The following is a 16730-nucleotide window of genomic DNA, read 5'->3' as shown; positions in this document are numbered from 1 at the left end:
TGCAGGATACAGGAAGCTTGGGGCTGGTGCACTGGGATGACCCAGAGAGATGGTATGGGGAGGGAGGTGGGAGGGGGTTCAGGATGGGGAACACGTGTACACCCGTGGCGGATGCATGTTGATGTATGGCAAAACAAATACAATATTGTAAAATAAAAACAATTAATTAATTAATTAATTAAAAAATAAAAATTGATCTCTTTATGGAAAGTAAAAAAAAAAAAGACATAAAATCTGAAATCTTAAGTATTTCTATTAAATTTAGAAAATTTTAAAAGATTATTTTCTCTGAAAGGATGTTCATTATTCTCGTATTATCCAGGATTTTTTCTTCTGGATCCCTGGAGAAGGAGATCCCCCAAAATTCTGGATTCAATCAGATCCAGATTCTAATCTGGATACCCCACATTAATTTTGAATCTTTTTAATCTATAATCCATATGCTCACTCTCTCTTTCATATTCGTCTCCCTGCTCTATTAAGCCTACTCTGTTTTTCACATTATTCTATCCTTTTTCTGCAAAGTATAGTGTTTCGGTGAGGAAATATAGTTAAGGGCAAACATTTGTTATGTGTTCACACGTAAATACACATATTTATGTGTGAAGTTTGCCATAGAATTTATCAGACCTTCTTTTTTCAAAAGTAAAAATGTCTATATTTCTGAAACTCTCCACTATATTTGAATTCCCTGTGCACAGCAATGGAGCTTCATCCATTAATGAAGTTATTTAACTAAATGGCACTCTATAGGATTCTTGCTTAGTATATGCCATGGCATAGAAAATGTTTGAATTTTAACTACCTTCTAACTCAAAAGTGGTGCTGTCTAAAAGACAGAAACCAATCGGGCTTTGTGGCTACTGAAGTTTAAATATTGATCAATTAAGTGTAATGAAACAATATATCTTATCAGTCATGCTGGTCATTTCAAATGCTCAATAGCAACATATAACTAGCAGTTATTATATTATCAGACACTTCATATACAGAACACTTCCATCACTGCACAATGTCTTACTGGTTACTGCTTCTCAAGAGGATGATATTTCAACATTATCTGTTATATTGTTGTGCAGTCACTCAGTCGTGTCTGACTCTTTGTGACCTCATGGACTGCAGCACACCGGGCTTCTCTGTTCTTCACTGTCTCCTGGAGTTTGCTCAAACTCATGTCCACTGAGTCAATGATGCCAACCAACTATCTCCTCCTCAGTCGCCCCTTCATCCTCCTGCCCACAATCTTTCCCAGCATCAGGGTCTTTTCCAATGAATCAGCTCTTTGCATCAGGTGGCCAAAGTATTGGAGCTTCAGCATCAGTCCTTCCAATGAACACCCAGGACTGATCTCCTTTAGGATTGACTGGTTTGATCTCCTTGCTGTCCAAGGGATTCTAAAGCGTCTTCTCAACATTTCAGTTCAAAAGCATCAGTTCTTCAGCACTCAGCTTTCTTGGTTATATATCTGTTATATGTGTTCTCAAGATTAGATTGACAGAGCTGAAATCCATAATTTTCACAGTGTATTGTGTATGTGCTAAGTCCTCAGTCATGTCTGACTTGTGAGACCCTATGGACTGTAGCCTGCTAGGCTCCTCTGTCCATGGGATTTTCCAGGCAAGAACATTGGAGCAAGTTGCCACACATTCCTCCAGGGGACCTTCCCAACCCAGAGATCGAACCTGCATCTCTCATGTCTCCTGTACTGGCAGACAGGTTCTTTACCATTAGAGCCACCTACAAGTATATCTTAAATTATCCCTAAACTATCCCTAAGACTGATCGAATTCAGGGGTCTTGGCATTTGAATCTTAAAAATAAACAAATAACCCATTAATCATCTTGAAATAGTCTAATGGGCAATTTTAGATAAACCACAGGATGCATTCAAACAACCAGTGAAAATCCTCAATGCTGGCAGCATAGGAAAAAATGATCATGTTTGGAATGAAGAGACAGATTTGTTAAGTATCAGTTTGATAATGCATTACAATTGTCATAGCCCAAAGAAGGATATGATTAATACTTTCCTGGTGGGGAGAGGATGACATATAATGTTGTCTTGAGTGGAGTCTGAAAAATGGAGTAGCTATTTGCTACTTCTGTTTTGTGCAACAGGGAAGGAGAGAAGAAGTACATTCAGGAGTAAGGAAGAAATGAACAAAGTCCAAGGGTATATAAAGAATGACAAGTATGAAAAATTGGAAATATTTGAGTATGGCAATTCGAAGTGTGTGTGCTATGCATGAGCAAGTGGAAGCTGAAGAATGAGACAAAAATGTATCCATGGAGAGCTTTGGATATCTCTATGGCCCACGTTAGTTATTAATAAATAATCACTGAGAACACCACAGTTACTCTTATAGGAACATGCATAATATTATAGTGAATAGTAGTTTATACAATAAAATTATATCTTTTGATGTTACTCTGTATGTTTCTTTAACTAGTTTGTGTAAAAGCACCATATAACATTTTTATCATCTGTTATATATTAACAGAGAAAAAAGATCTTAGAATAAAATGTGTAATATCAGTCAGTTCAGTCTCTCAGTCATGTCCAACTCTTTGCAACCCCATGGACTGCAACATACCAGGCTTCCCTGTTCATCACCATCTTCTGGAGCTTGCTCAAACTCATGTACATCCATTCAGTGATGCCATCCAAACATTTCATCCTTTGTTGTCCCCTTCTCTCCCTGCCTTAAATCTATCCTAGCATCAGGCTCTTTCCCAATGAGAGTTCTTTGCATCAGGTGGCCAAAGTATTGGAATTTCAGCTTCAGCATCAGTCCTTCCAATGAATATTCAGGACTGATTTGATCTTGCAGTCCAAGAGACTCTCAAGAGTCTTCTCCAACACCACAGTTTAAAAGCAGTACTTCTTTGGCACTCAGTTTTTTTTATGGTCCAACTCTCACATCCATACATGACTACTGGAAAAACCATAGCTTTGACTACATGGACGTTTGTTGGCAAAGTAATATCTCTGCTTTTTAATATGTTGTCTAGGTTGGTCATAGCTTTTCTTCCAAGGAGCAAGAGTCTTTTAATTTCATGGCTGCAATCACCATCTGCAGTGATTTTGGAGCCCCCCAAAATAAAGTCTCTCATTGTTTTCATTGTTTCCCCATCTATTTGCCATGAAGTGATGGGACCTGATGCCATGATTTTAGTTTTCTGACTGTTGAGTTTTAAGCCAGCTTTTTCACTCTCCTCTTTCAATTTCATCAACAGGGTCTTCAGTTCTTCTGAACTTTCTGCCATAGTGTGGTACCATCTGCATATTTTAGGTTATTGATATTTCTCCTGGCAATCTTGATTCCAGCTTGTGCTTCATCCAGCCCAGCATTTCACATGATGTACTCTGCATATAAGTTAAATAGGTAGGGTGACAATATATAGTCTTGACATACTCCTTTCCTGATTTGGAACCAGCCTGTTATTTCGTGTCCAGTTCTAACTGCTGCTTCTTGAGCTGCATACAGATTTCTCAGGAGGCAGGCATTCCACAGTTTGTTGTGATCCAGACAGTCAAAGGCTTTGACGTAGCCAATAAAGCAGAAGTAGATGTTTTTTCTGGGACTCTTTTTCTTTCTATGATCTAATGGTTGTTGGCAATTCGATCTCTGGTTCCTCTGCCTTTTCTAATCTAGCTTGAACATCTGGAAGTTCTCTGTTCATGTATTGTTGATGCCTCGTTTGGAGACTTTTGAGCATTAATTTGCTAGCGTGTGAGATGAGAGCAATTGTGTGGTAGTTTGAACATTCTTTGGCTTTGCCTTTCTGTGGGATTGGAATGAAAACTGAATTTTTTCTGTTTTGTGGCCACTGCTGAGTTTTCCAAATTTGCTGGCATATTGAGTGCAGCACTTTCATAGCATCATCTTTTAGGGCTTGAAACAGCTCAGCTGGAATTCCATCACGTCCACTAGCTTTGTTTGTAGTGATGCTTCCTAAAGCCCATTTGACTTTGCATTCCAGGATGTCTGGCTCTAGGTGAGGGATCACACCATCATAATATCTGGGTCATTAAGATCTTTTTTTTGTATAGCTCTTCTGTATATTCTATAGGAAAGTGAAGTGAGGTCGCTCAGTCGTGTCCGACTCTTTGCGACCCGTGGACTGTAGCCCACCAAGCTCCTCTGCCCATGGGATTCTCCAGGCAAGAATACTGGAGTGGGATGCCATTTCCTTCTCCAGGAGATCTTCCCAACCCAGGGATCGAACCCAGGTCTCCCACATTGCAGGTAGACACTTTAACCTCTGTGCCACCAGGGAAGCCCAAGAATATGCTTATTACACATGTAAGATACACTCTCATGATGTTGAGCAACAGCAAGGAGCTGCAACTCCAGTAACCACGTGATCACAAGGGTAAACAAACAATACACTTACAGCCATTCTGTACCCAGGCAGCCATTCTGTTTTTCACTTTCATACTGTATTCAATAAACTACATGAGATATTCAGCACTTTATTAGAAAATAGGTTTTGTGTTAGATGCTTTTGCCAAATTACAGGCTAATGTAAGCGTGTAAGTATTCTGAGTGTGTTTAAGGTAGGTTAGGCTATGACGTTCTGGAAATTACATGAATTAAGTGCATTTTTAACATATACTATTTTCAACTTTCAGTGGGTTAATCAGGACATAATTCCACGGTAAGTCAAAGAAGATCTGTGTATAAAACTAGAAGGAAGAGTGACCTATCACTCAGCTTTTACTATCTTAATCACATGGACAATCGTGTTTCAGTATACTCCCTATTGCATTATTTAAAATCAACCCAAGACAACATATTCCTTTTGTAAATATTTCATTATGCATTTCTAAAAGATAAGGGGTTTTCAAAAGCATGAATGCCATTATCATATCAAAGTGAATCAATTTTATCTTATAAAATACCCAGCCAATATTTGCATTTAGCCAGTTGTCTTATAAATATTTTTTTTTTGGTTGGTTGATTTTGCCATTTGCTTGAAATAGGATCCAAATAAGGTCCAGATAATACAATCTTTTAACAAGCATCTCAAGTCTTTCAATCTTTAGGTTCTACTTTTCTCTGTTCTTTTTGCTTGCAATGTTTGTTATTCTTGCTATTGAAGAAATTAGATTTTTTTATCATGTTTAGTTTGCCATGGTCTGAATTTTGCTGATTATAATCTTGTGATGCTTTTTCACATATTTCCCTGTTCCTTTTTGTACCTGAAAATAAATTAGAAGTTTGATCAAGAGGCTTAATCAGATTCCATTTCGATGTTATATAAGAGGGATGATATTGTATATTTCCATTAGGAGTGCAGGTTTGAATATCACTCTTTTTGGTGTACCAACCAGTGAGGATCATTGTCTGGATCCATTAACTCACGATGAGTTGGAAAAAATATGTGTATTCTAATTTTTTCCTTTATTTTCTTACGTTATCAATAATATGTCTCTAAATTAACTTCAATGTATTAACTATTTTGGATCGTCCATGGTGACTCAGACAGTAAAGAATATTCCTGCAATGAGGGAGACCAGGCTTCCATACCTGGGTTGGGAAGATCCCCTGGAGAAGGGAATGGCAACCCACTCCAGTATTCTTGCCTGGAGAATCCCATGGACAGAGGAACCTGGAGAGCTACAGTTCATTGGTCACAAAGAGTCAGACACAACTGAGTGACTAACACAACACTTATTAACTATTTGGCTAAAGGATTAAGGCATTTAGTAAAGATAATTGAGATATTTAATAAAAGGCAAGGTAAATGATTGCTTTATTTTTTTTTTAAATCTTGCAACATGTTCTGAATTTTTTTTTAAAAAATTTCCAAAGATTATGAAAGCAAACTAGGATCCTTTCACATGTATTAAGAACTTGTGGATTTTTAAAAAATAATTTTATTTATTTATTTCTGGCTGTGCTGGGTCTTCGTTGCTGCAGGCAAGCAGGGGCTATTCTCTAATTGCTGTTCCCAGTCTTCTCATTGCTGTGGCGTCTCTTGCTATAGAGCATGGCCTTGAGGGCATGCAGGCTCAGTAGTGGCTCCCAGGCTCTAAACCACAAGCTCAACAGTTGTGCTGCATGGGCCCAGTTGCTCAAAGTCATTTGAGATCCTTCTAGATCAGGGATCAAAACTGTATGTCCTGCACTGGCAGGAGGACTCGATCGCTGAGTCACCAGGGAAGCTCGGAACTTGTGGACTTAAAAACATTTAATATATATTTAATCTATAGCAGTGATTATTCTTATTGATGTTTAATATGTTCCAGTTTGGTCAGTGAGTGGCTTCTTAAGCTTTGAGAGGTTTCTTGACATGTAGTCATGAGCCATATCCATGACAAGTATCCATGATCAGTAGTCTTTGAAAACCAACTTATTTTCTTTAATGTCAAGATATTCTGGAATCACCATGTACCCTATATCCAGAATCAGCAATTTCTCTAAGATGGGCCGGCTACATATAGTGGGAAATAGTAAATACTGATCCCCATTTTTGTACTAGGGATGCTTGGTGCTCTGGTTTGATTCAGGTTTCAAGTAATTTTCAGTGGATGGAACTAGGAAATATGTATGTTAAGGATAAGACACCTGAAACCTTGAAAAATTTTCAAGGCCAAAATTTTTATATAACTTTAAAAATCTATATCGGAGAAGGCAATGGCACCCCACTTCAATACTCTTGCCTGGAAAATCCCATGGGCGGAGGAGCCTGGTAGGCTGCAGTCCATGGGGTCGCCAAGAGTCGGACACGACTGAGCAACTTCACTTCCATGCATTGGAGAAGGAAATGGCAACCCACTCCAGTGTTCTTGCCTGGAGAATCCCAGGGATGGGGGAGCCTGGTAGGCTGCCATCTATAGGTTCGCACAGAGTCGGACACTACTGAAGCGACTTAGCAGCAGCAGCAGCAGCAAAAATCTGTTCGTGCTACTCCGAGGCGGGGGAAGCCTCTGTTCTTGATGAACTCTCAGAATTACTCATCTGTTTTATCTAATGCATGTGCGTGCTAAGTTCCTTCTGTTGTGTCTGACTCTGCGACACTGTACCATAGCTCACCAGACTCCTCTGTCCATTGGATTCTCTGGGCAAAAATACTAGCATGTGTTGCTGTGCCCTTCTCCAGGGGTTCTCCTGACCCAGGGATCAAACCTACATCTCTTATGTCTACCTGCATTGGCAAGTGGGTTCTTTACCACTAGTGCCACCTGGGAAGTCCTGTTTTATCTTATAGTACATTGACAAATTGATAACACTTTGAGAAAAATCAAGAACTAACACAAAAGATATTGCTACAGAGAAAAATCTGCTGAGAAATGTTTTAGTTGTTCAATACTTAAATTCTATAACAGCAGAGTCAAAAATTGTTTTACAGCATTTTAAAGGCATATATTTTCTACTTTATTTTTATTTAATTTTCATGATTCTTTTTAAAATTAAATTTTTATTACAATTATGCAATATGATCCATGTTATAAATTCAACAACAGTATGTTCCCAGAAATCTGTATTCTACTTTATTCTTGTCCTCTCAAATGTATTTATTTACTTTTATAGTTAGTTTTTCTAATTTATACTTTTTTCTTCCATTTTTTCTTTAATGTGAGTAGATATATGAATACATGCATATGGCTAGAAGTGTCAATTTATACATATGTATCAGTATATGTTTATATAAGGAGGGCACAGCAAACCACTGTAGTATTCTTATCTGGAGAGTCCTTTGGACAGAAGAGCCTGGTGGGCTACAGTCCACAGGTTTGCAAAGAGCTGGACATGACTGCGGAGACTTAGCATGCATGCATATATTTATATATTAAAACTGTAACACATACATATATATTAATTGTCAAGGCCCTAATCTTATTCCCCAGTGATTTGCCATTCACTCAATTGAAAGCTTCTCTCTCTAGCCCTATATCCTGCTTCTATCTAGTATCAGAATTATCTTTTTTGTTGTTGTTTCTCATATTTGGACATTAGCAATTAACATTAAATAATGACACAAATTCACTGACCTGTTAAACATGTGAAACTTCATACAATTATGCTTTGATCAATCATAACCATATATATTAATGCCATATATAATTCCCAGCATCCCAAAATGGAGTAAAGCAGTTCCTTACCAATCTTTGTTTTCTGCTGCAGTCTTGCAAGTAAAGACTAAAGATTTTATTTAATGGAAGCATGGTATTGGTTTAGTTGCTAAGTTGTATCTGACTCCTGAAATCCCATGGACTGTAGCCTGCCAGGTTCCTCTGTCCATGGGATTCTCCGGGCAAGAATATTGGAGTGGATTGCCATTTCCTTCTTTAGAGGATCTTCCCAACCCAGGAATCAAACTCTGGTCTCTTGTATTGCAGGCAGATTCTTTACCAACTGAGCTATGAGGAACAAAAAATTCAAACACTCTACTTTTTAACTTGATATGAAATTCCAGAGATCATTTCTTATTTTTATATTTCTTTTTTTAAAAAGTTGACCTATAGTGGTCAACTTTTATAATTATGAAATTATTATAATTTCAAATAGTAACCTATTATAAATTCAGTATAATACATTCAACCCATACACTAATAATGAACAACTGTGCTGGTCATAGAATCATGATAGATCCTATGATAGATAGTGATTCATAGAATCACTGTTAGAAACAGTGCTGAAAATAACAGTCATGAAAAGTATCACTTTTCATAATTTTACTAGTGTATCTTTAGGATAGGCTTTTAGTTCCAGAGTTATAAATCTTATGTAGAGGTTGTATTATTTTTGCAGTCCACACCTACAACATATGGGTGTTTGTTTTCATGCAGCTGCAGCAAAATTAGAAAAATTTGATATTTAATAAATAAATCATATTGTCAGTGTAGTTTTAGCTTTCATTTCTCTTACTTTGATCAAACTAACAGTTTTTCATACAAAAAGAGAAATTTGAAGTTAAATTTCTTTTTCTATTGACATTCTTTCCCTGTCTCTAGTTATAGTGTTGCTGACCATTTTATTCTTTATTTGAAGAAACATTTTACTTATTACAAATATCAATTGTTTTCTTTAATTTCTAAGACCACTTGGAACTGCCCAATTTTTTCAATATTAAACAATTATCTCAGTAAAATACTGTTCTATAATGTAATTTTAATTTAGAGTGGGAAAAATGCTTCCCACATTTTTATCACTGAACCTTTGAAACATTTGAAATCTTTGAAATATTTATCTTAGAAAATAAATATTTATATCCCCAAGCTCTGTGACAATGAGAGTATAGTCACATGACATAATCAAGCTTAAAAAAAAAAAACCTGAAGAAGCAGGTACTTCTTATAATCTATCTTCAGGAAAGGGCCCAGTCTATTGCAATGAACATGGCAGTGTATAATGGACAACCTCAGTTAGGTGAACTGTACTATGCATGTCCTGGGACAGCATCTATGGGTCATGGTTGATAGTAACATTAGTGTTATTATGTGACTAGAACTCCAAACTTTTATCCTTTCAACAATTCTGTGAAATTACATCATGTAACTAATGTTGATCCAGATTAGAAAAGGCAGAGGAACCAGAGATCAAATTGCCGACATCTGTTGGATTATCAGAAAACCAAGAGAGTTCCAGAAAAACATCTATTTCTGCTTTATTGACTATGCCAAAGGCTTTGACTGTGTGGATCACCACAAACTGTGGAAAATTCTTCAAGAGATGGGAATACCAGACCACCTTACTGGCCTTTTGAAAAATCTGTATGCAGGTCAGGAAACAACAGTTAGAACTGAACATGGAACAACAGACTGGTTCCAAATAGGAAAAGGAGTATGTCAAGGCTGTATGTTATCACCCTGCTTATTTAACTTTTATGCAGAGTACATTATGAGAAATGCTGGGCTGGATGAGGCACAAGCTAGAATCAGGATTGCCGAGAGAAATATCAATAACTTCAGATATGCAGATGACACCACCCTTATGGAAGAAAACGAAGAACTAAAAAGCCTCTTGATGAAAGTGAAAGAAGGGAGTGAAAAAGTTGGCTTACAGTTCAACACTCAGAAAACTAAGATCATGGCATGTGGTCCCATCACTTCATGGAAAATAGATGGGGTAACTGGAAACAGTGACAGACTTTATTTTGGGGGGCTCCAAAATCACTGCAGATGGTGACTGCAGCCATGGAATTAAAAGATGCTTGCTCCTTGGAAGAAAAATTATGACCAACCTAGATAGCATATTAAAAAGCAGAGGCATTACTTTGCCAACAAAGGTCCATCTAGTCAAAGCAATGGTTTTTCCAATAGTCTTGTATGGATGTGAGAGTTGGACTGTGAAGAAAGCTGAGTGCTGAAGAATTGATGCTTTTGAACTGTGGTGTTGCAGAAGACTTAAGAGTCTCTTGGATTGCAAGGAGATCCAACCAGTCCATCCTAAAGGAAATCAGTCCTGAATGTTCATTGGAAGGACTGATGCTGAAGCTGAAACTCCAATACTTTGGCCACCTGATGTGAAGAAACTGACTCATTTGAAAAGACCCTGATGCTGGGAAGGATTGAAGGTGGGAGGAGAAGGGAACAACAGAGGATGAGATATTTGGATGGCATCACTGACTCAATGGACATGAGTTTGAGTAAACTCTGGGAGTTGGTGATGGACAGGGAGGCCTGGGGTCCTGCAGTCCATGGGGTCACAAAGAGTCAGACATGACTGATCGACTGAACTGAACTGAACTGAACTGACTGAAACTATAGTTGGTTAACTACCAACGCTGATGGATATAGAATTTGGCCCCTGAGATGGATTACTGTAGGTAACACTCTTATGAAATGAGATTCTGATATTTCTTATGTTTTTGTAAGTCTGAAGGGCTTTAAATTCATCCAGGAAAAGATGAGAATCTGGTAGGCTTTGACGTGAAAGGGGCAAATGCATGTTTTAGAACAAAGCCTGTTTGTGTTTGCCTATCATATATAAGGTCTTAGGAGAAATCAGTAGGTTCTACCAAAGAACAGTATGTGGGACATGGAGAATATGAGGATCCAGTATGTGTTAGGTCTTCTAATTAAACTAGAGAGTTTAAATAAATAAGTTCATATGAAGTATGGCCTGATAACCAGTAACTTTCTCTGACTTGGTGTGGAAGCTCTATCCTAACTTCCAAAGGGCTGAGTTCATTAGGAATTCAAAATTTAAGCACCCAAATTACCAAAATTTTCAATTGTCAAATTATATAATTTTAATACTTAGATTTGTCAGTTTTTAATTTTCTTCTTTACTTTTTATTTTTAAATTATTTCAGACTTGCAGAAAAGTTGTGGAGATCTGTCAACTCTTCATAATGAAGCTAAGGCATTTCTTAGGAAAAGATCAGTGACCTGAGAATTGAAAAAGGAGCAAACGCGGGAGTTAAAGGAATCAAATGAATGTCCCAGTTCTCCCTAATTCCCTTTCCTCTGCAGAGACAGCTTCTTCCCCACCAGAAGATAGTCAGTATTAGCTTTTTTAAATGACCATGGGGCAGACTTCACAACGGAAAGCATATCTCATTAGGCTGAACTCTCAAACTTCTCTGTGTTGCAGCACTCTGAACCCGTAATTAAACTCATATCTCAGTATACTCTGTAGCAGACTATAGTACAAATACATAATGGAATACTATAATACTTAGCCATATAAAAGTGAAATAATGCCATTTTCAACAACATGGATATAACTAAAGATTATCATTCTAAGTGAAGTAATTCAGAAAGAAAGACAAATACCACATGATATCACATATATGTGCAATCTAAAATACAACACAGATGAACAAATCTATGAAACAGTAACAGAATCACATACATAGAGAACAGTCTTGTGGATGCTAAGAGGGAGGGAGTTGGTCTAGGGATGGAGGAAGAGGTTGGGGTTAGCATATGTAGCTTTTATATATCGAATGGATAAAGAACAAGGTCTACTGTATAGCACAGAGAACTATATTCAATATCCTGTGATAAACCATAATGGGAAAGAATATATATGTATATATGTATATGTATATGTATACGTAGTATGTGTGTGTATGTTAGTTGCTCAGTTGTGTCTGACTCTGCAACACCATGGACAGTAGACTGCCAAGGCTCCTCTGTGCATGGAATTCTCCATGCAAGAATAAGTGGGTATGTTACTGAGGATCTTGCTGACCCAGGGGTCGAACCTGGATCTCCTGCATTGCAGGTAGATTTTTTTACCGTCTGAGCCACCAGGGAAGCCATATATATATATATATATATATATATATATATATATATGTTAAAAATAATATATATGTGTATATTTATCCTATATATCATGTTAAATATTCTAAAACATTTCTAAAATATGTTTTGAATGCTGCATGTTAAAAATAACAATAATTGAATAAATAAATATTAATAATAAAATGGATTCTGATGGTGTTAAGACAGAAGCTAGAATTTTATATCAAGTGAATAGAAAAACATGAATATACTTGTTAGAGTTTACAGTTTAACATGCTTGCTTTTGCTGTCAGGAGAGGTTTTTCTCATTTAGTCATTTGAAGATCTGAAACAAGAAATCTCAAAGCTCTTCCACAATAAGTGAATTTGAGATGCTAGGGATTTATGAGTATTAGGTGGAGAATAAATTAAAAAAAAAAGAATAAAAAAAACCAAACCTCAGAACAACAACAAAAAAGAATAATGTATTTATCATGTGTATTTACCATGTTGCGCCATTTACCAACCTCTGACTTTTACCTCAGACACTGTTACATGACACTGAAGAGAATGCCAGTATCTCTGCAACACCATATTGTTTTTCCCTTAGACTACAGGTAAATGAGAAACCCTGTAATTAAAATATTCTTGTGGCTATTGTGCTTTAGTGCTCAGCTTTTAGTTCTATCTCTTTTGATACTGAACTTGACTTTCAGAGAACTAAAGGCTAAAATCGGTTTCGTTGTATTTTGTTTGTCCTCACAGGACTCCACTGGTGCTGTTTTAGGATGTAATTTGTTTTGTCAAAAATATGCACTCCAGACAGATGTATAAAGTAGAACTGACACAGAGGCAACATATTCCATATCTTGAAAGATAGCTTGCACTTAAAAAAAATCGGTAAGTGGCAAAGTTTAATGGAGGTCTTGTAATTCTAGTTTACAAAACTGGAGTCCGGATGCTGGCAAAACACTCTCTGTCTTCAAGTACCCTTTCTGCTCTAGTTATGAAGTTGTAACCTCTATGGAGTTAGATTGTCTAAGGTCCCTTTATAGGTGGTGAAAGTTATTTGTGATTTCTGGTCCCAGAATTTGTGACTCAAGAACTTTCTTCTGCTCTCCTTTGAGTGGGAACTAATCCTGGCTGTTGGCTTTGGAAACATTTCACCTCACTGAAGGGGTAAATTGTAGTCTTCTAATAGGACGTTTCCATACTGCAATTAGTTGTTTCTGAACCAGAAGTTCATAGTAAAACTATGAGAATAGTTATTCATGAAAGGGAAATGTCACATACAATCAATGGAAAAAATTTAACTTCTGAGGAAAAAAGAAAAACAAAACACTGAAAACCTGAGCAGCAATTCAACTGCTGTGCATAGAACTGATTCCACCAGATATTTTACAGAAACACTGTTCCAATGGGGAATGTTATCCACAAGTTTGATTTTACACATAAAAGAGTATGATTCTGTGATGGAACTTAAAAGATGGGCAAATTCAAAAGCCTGTAGCAGCAATTCACTATAATTACACCAAACTGTTGGCAGCACATGGTATTATATATTCAATGTAACTGATTAAGCTCAAGTTCTTTGCCAGAGAATATGTCATTCTGAGATCCACTGAAATATACCTCTCTTGTGATCTGAGTGCTAATGTTAATAACTCATAGAGATAGATCCCTTGACTCCTCAAGGACTGGATTATTCAAAGGATATCCATCCAGTTCAGTTCAGTTGCTCATTTGTGTCCAACTCTTTGTGACTTCTTGGACTATAGTATGCCAGGCTTCCCTGTCCATCACTAGCATCCATAACATGCTCAAACTCATGTCTATCAAGTTGGTGATGCCATCCAGCCATCTAAATCTCTGTCGTCCCCTTTGCCTCTTGCCTTCATTCTTGCCAGGATCAGAGACTTATCCAAAGAGTTGGTTCTTCCCATCAGGTGGCCAAAGTATTGGAGCTTCAGCTTCAGCATCAGTCCTTCCAATGAATATTCAGGACTGATTTATTTTAGGATTGACTGTTTCAATCTCCTTGCAGTTTAAAGGACTCTCAGGAGTCTTCTCCAACACAAGAGTTCAGTTCAGTTCAGTTCAGTCCCTCAGTCATGTCTGACTCTTTGCGACCCCATGAATTGCAGCACGCCAGGCCTCCCTGTCCATCACCAACTCCTGGAGTTCACCTAAACCCGGGCCAATCGAGTCAGTGATGCCATCCAGCCATCTCATCCTCTGTCATCCCCTTCTCCTCCTGCTCCCAATCCCTCCCAGCATCAGTCTTTTCCAATGAGTCAACTCTTCAGATGACATAGCCAAAGTACTGGAGTTTCAACTTTAGCATCATTCCTTCCAAAGAACACCCAGCACTGATCTCCTTTAGAATGGACTGGTTGGATCTCCTTGCAGCCCATGGGACGCTCAAGAGTCTTCTCCAACACCACAGTTCAAAAGCGTCAATTTTTGTGGTGGATTCATTTTGATATTTGACAAAACTAATACAATTATGTAAAGTTTAAAAATAAAATAAAATTTAAAAAAAAGCGTCAATTTTTCAGCTCTCAGCTTTCTTCACAGTCCAACTCTCACATCCATACATGACCACTGGAAAAACCATAGCCTTGACTAGATGGACCTTTGTTGGCAAAGTAATGTCTCTGCTTTTGAATATGCTATCTAGGTTGGTCATAACTTTCCTTCCGAAGAGTAAGTGTCTTTTAATTTCATGGCTGCAATCACCATCTGCAGTGATTTTGGAGCCCCAAAAAATAAAGTCTGATATTGTTTCCCCACCTATTTGCCATGAAGTGATGGGACCAGATGCCATGATGTTAGTTTTCTGAATTTGAGCTTTAAGACAACTTTTTCACTCTCCTCTTTCACTTTCATCAAGAGGCTTTTTAATTCCTCTTCACTTTCTGCTATAAGGGTGGTGTTAAAAAGTATCAATTCTTCAGTGCTCAGCTTTCTTTATGGTCCAACTCACATCCATATATGACTACTGGAAAAAACATAGCTTTGACTAGATAGACCTTTGTTGGCAAAGTAACATCTCTGCTTTTTAATATGCTGTCTAGTTTGTCATAGTTTTTCTTCCAAGGAGCAAGTATCTTTTAATTTCATGGCTGCAATGATACTGGAGCCCCCAAAACTAGAGTCTCTTGCTGTTTCCAGGCTTCCTTGATAGCACAGTTGGTAAAGAATCCTGCAATGCAGGAGACCCAGTCCTATTCCTTAGTGCAGAAGATTCCCTGGAGAAAGGATAGGCTAACCACTCCAGTATTCTTGGGCTTCCCTTGTGGCTTAGCTAGTATCTTGCAATGCAGGAGACCATAGTTTGATCCCTGAGTTGGCTGGATACCCACCCCAGTATTCTTAACTGGAGAATTCCATGGACTGAATAGTGAATCAAACATGACTCAGCAACTTTCACTCACACTGTTTCCATCATTTCCCTGTCTATCCACCATGAAGTGATGGGACTGGATACTATGATCTTAGTTTTTGAATGTCGAGTTTTAAGCCAGCCTTTTCACATTCCTCTTTCATTTTCATCAAGAGGCTCTTTAGGTTAATCCTAAAGGAAATCAGTTCTGAATATTCACTGGAATGGCTGATGTTGAACTTGAAGTTCCAATACTTTAGCCACCTGTTGGGAAGAATTGATTCATTGGAAAAGATCTTGATGCTGCAAAAAATTGAAGGCAGAAGGAGAACAGGACTACAGAGGATGAGATGGTTGGACGGCATCACCATCCATGTACATGAGTTTGAGCAAGCTCCAGGAGTTGGCAATGGACATGGAAGACTAGTGTGCCACAGTTCATGGGGTCACAAAGAGTAGGGCACAATTGAGTGAGTGAACTTAAGAGGCTCTTTAGTTCCTCTTTGCTTTTTGCCATAAGGGTGGTGTCACCTACATATCTGAGGTTATTGATATTTCTCCCTGCAATCTTGATTCCAGGCTGTGCTTCATCCAGTCAAACATTTTGCATGATCTACTCTGTATAAAAGTTAAATAAATAAGGTGACAATATACAGCCTTGAATTACCCCTTTTCCAATTTGGAATCAGTCCATTGTTCCTTATCCAGTTCTAACTGTTGCTTCTTGACCTGCATACAAATTTCTTAGGAGCCAGGTAAGGTAGTCAGGTATTCCCATCTCCTTAAGAATTTTCACAGTTTGTTGTGGTACACACAGTCAAAAGTTTTAGTGTAGTCAATGAAGCAGAAGTAGATGTATTTCCTGGAATTTTACCTTTGCCTTTTCTATGATCCAACAGATGTTAACAATTTGATCTCTTGTTCCTCTTCCTTTTCTAAATCCAGCTTGAATATCTGGAATCTCTCAGTTCATGAACTGTTGAAGCCTTGTTTGGAAATTTTTAAGCATTACTTTGCTAGTGAGATGCATGCAATTGTGTGGTATTTGAACATTTTTTGGCATTGCCTTTCTTTGGAATTGGGATGAAAACCGACCTTTTCCAATCCTGGTTTTCCACTGCTGAGTTTTCCAAATTTGCTGGCATATTGAGTGCAGCA

Source organism: Bubalus bubalis, chromosome 13 (assembly GCF_019923935.1).
Source record: "Bubalus bubalis isolate 160015118507 breed Murrah chromosome 13, NDDB_SH_1, whole genome shotgun sequence".
Taxonomy (NCBI): Eukaryota; Metazoa; Chordata; class Mammalia; order Artiodactyla; family Bovidae; genus Bubalus; species Bubalus bubalis.
Note: the sequence above shows the minus strand (reverse complement) of the source record.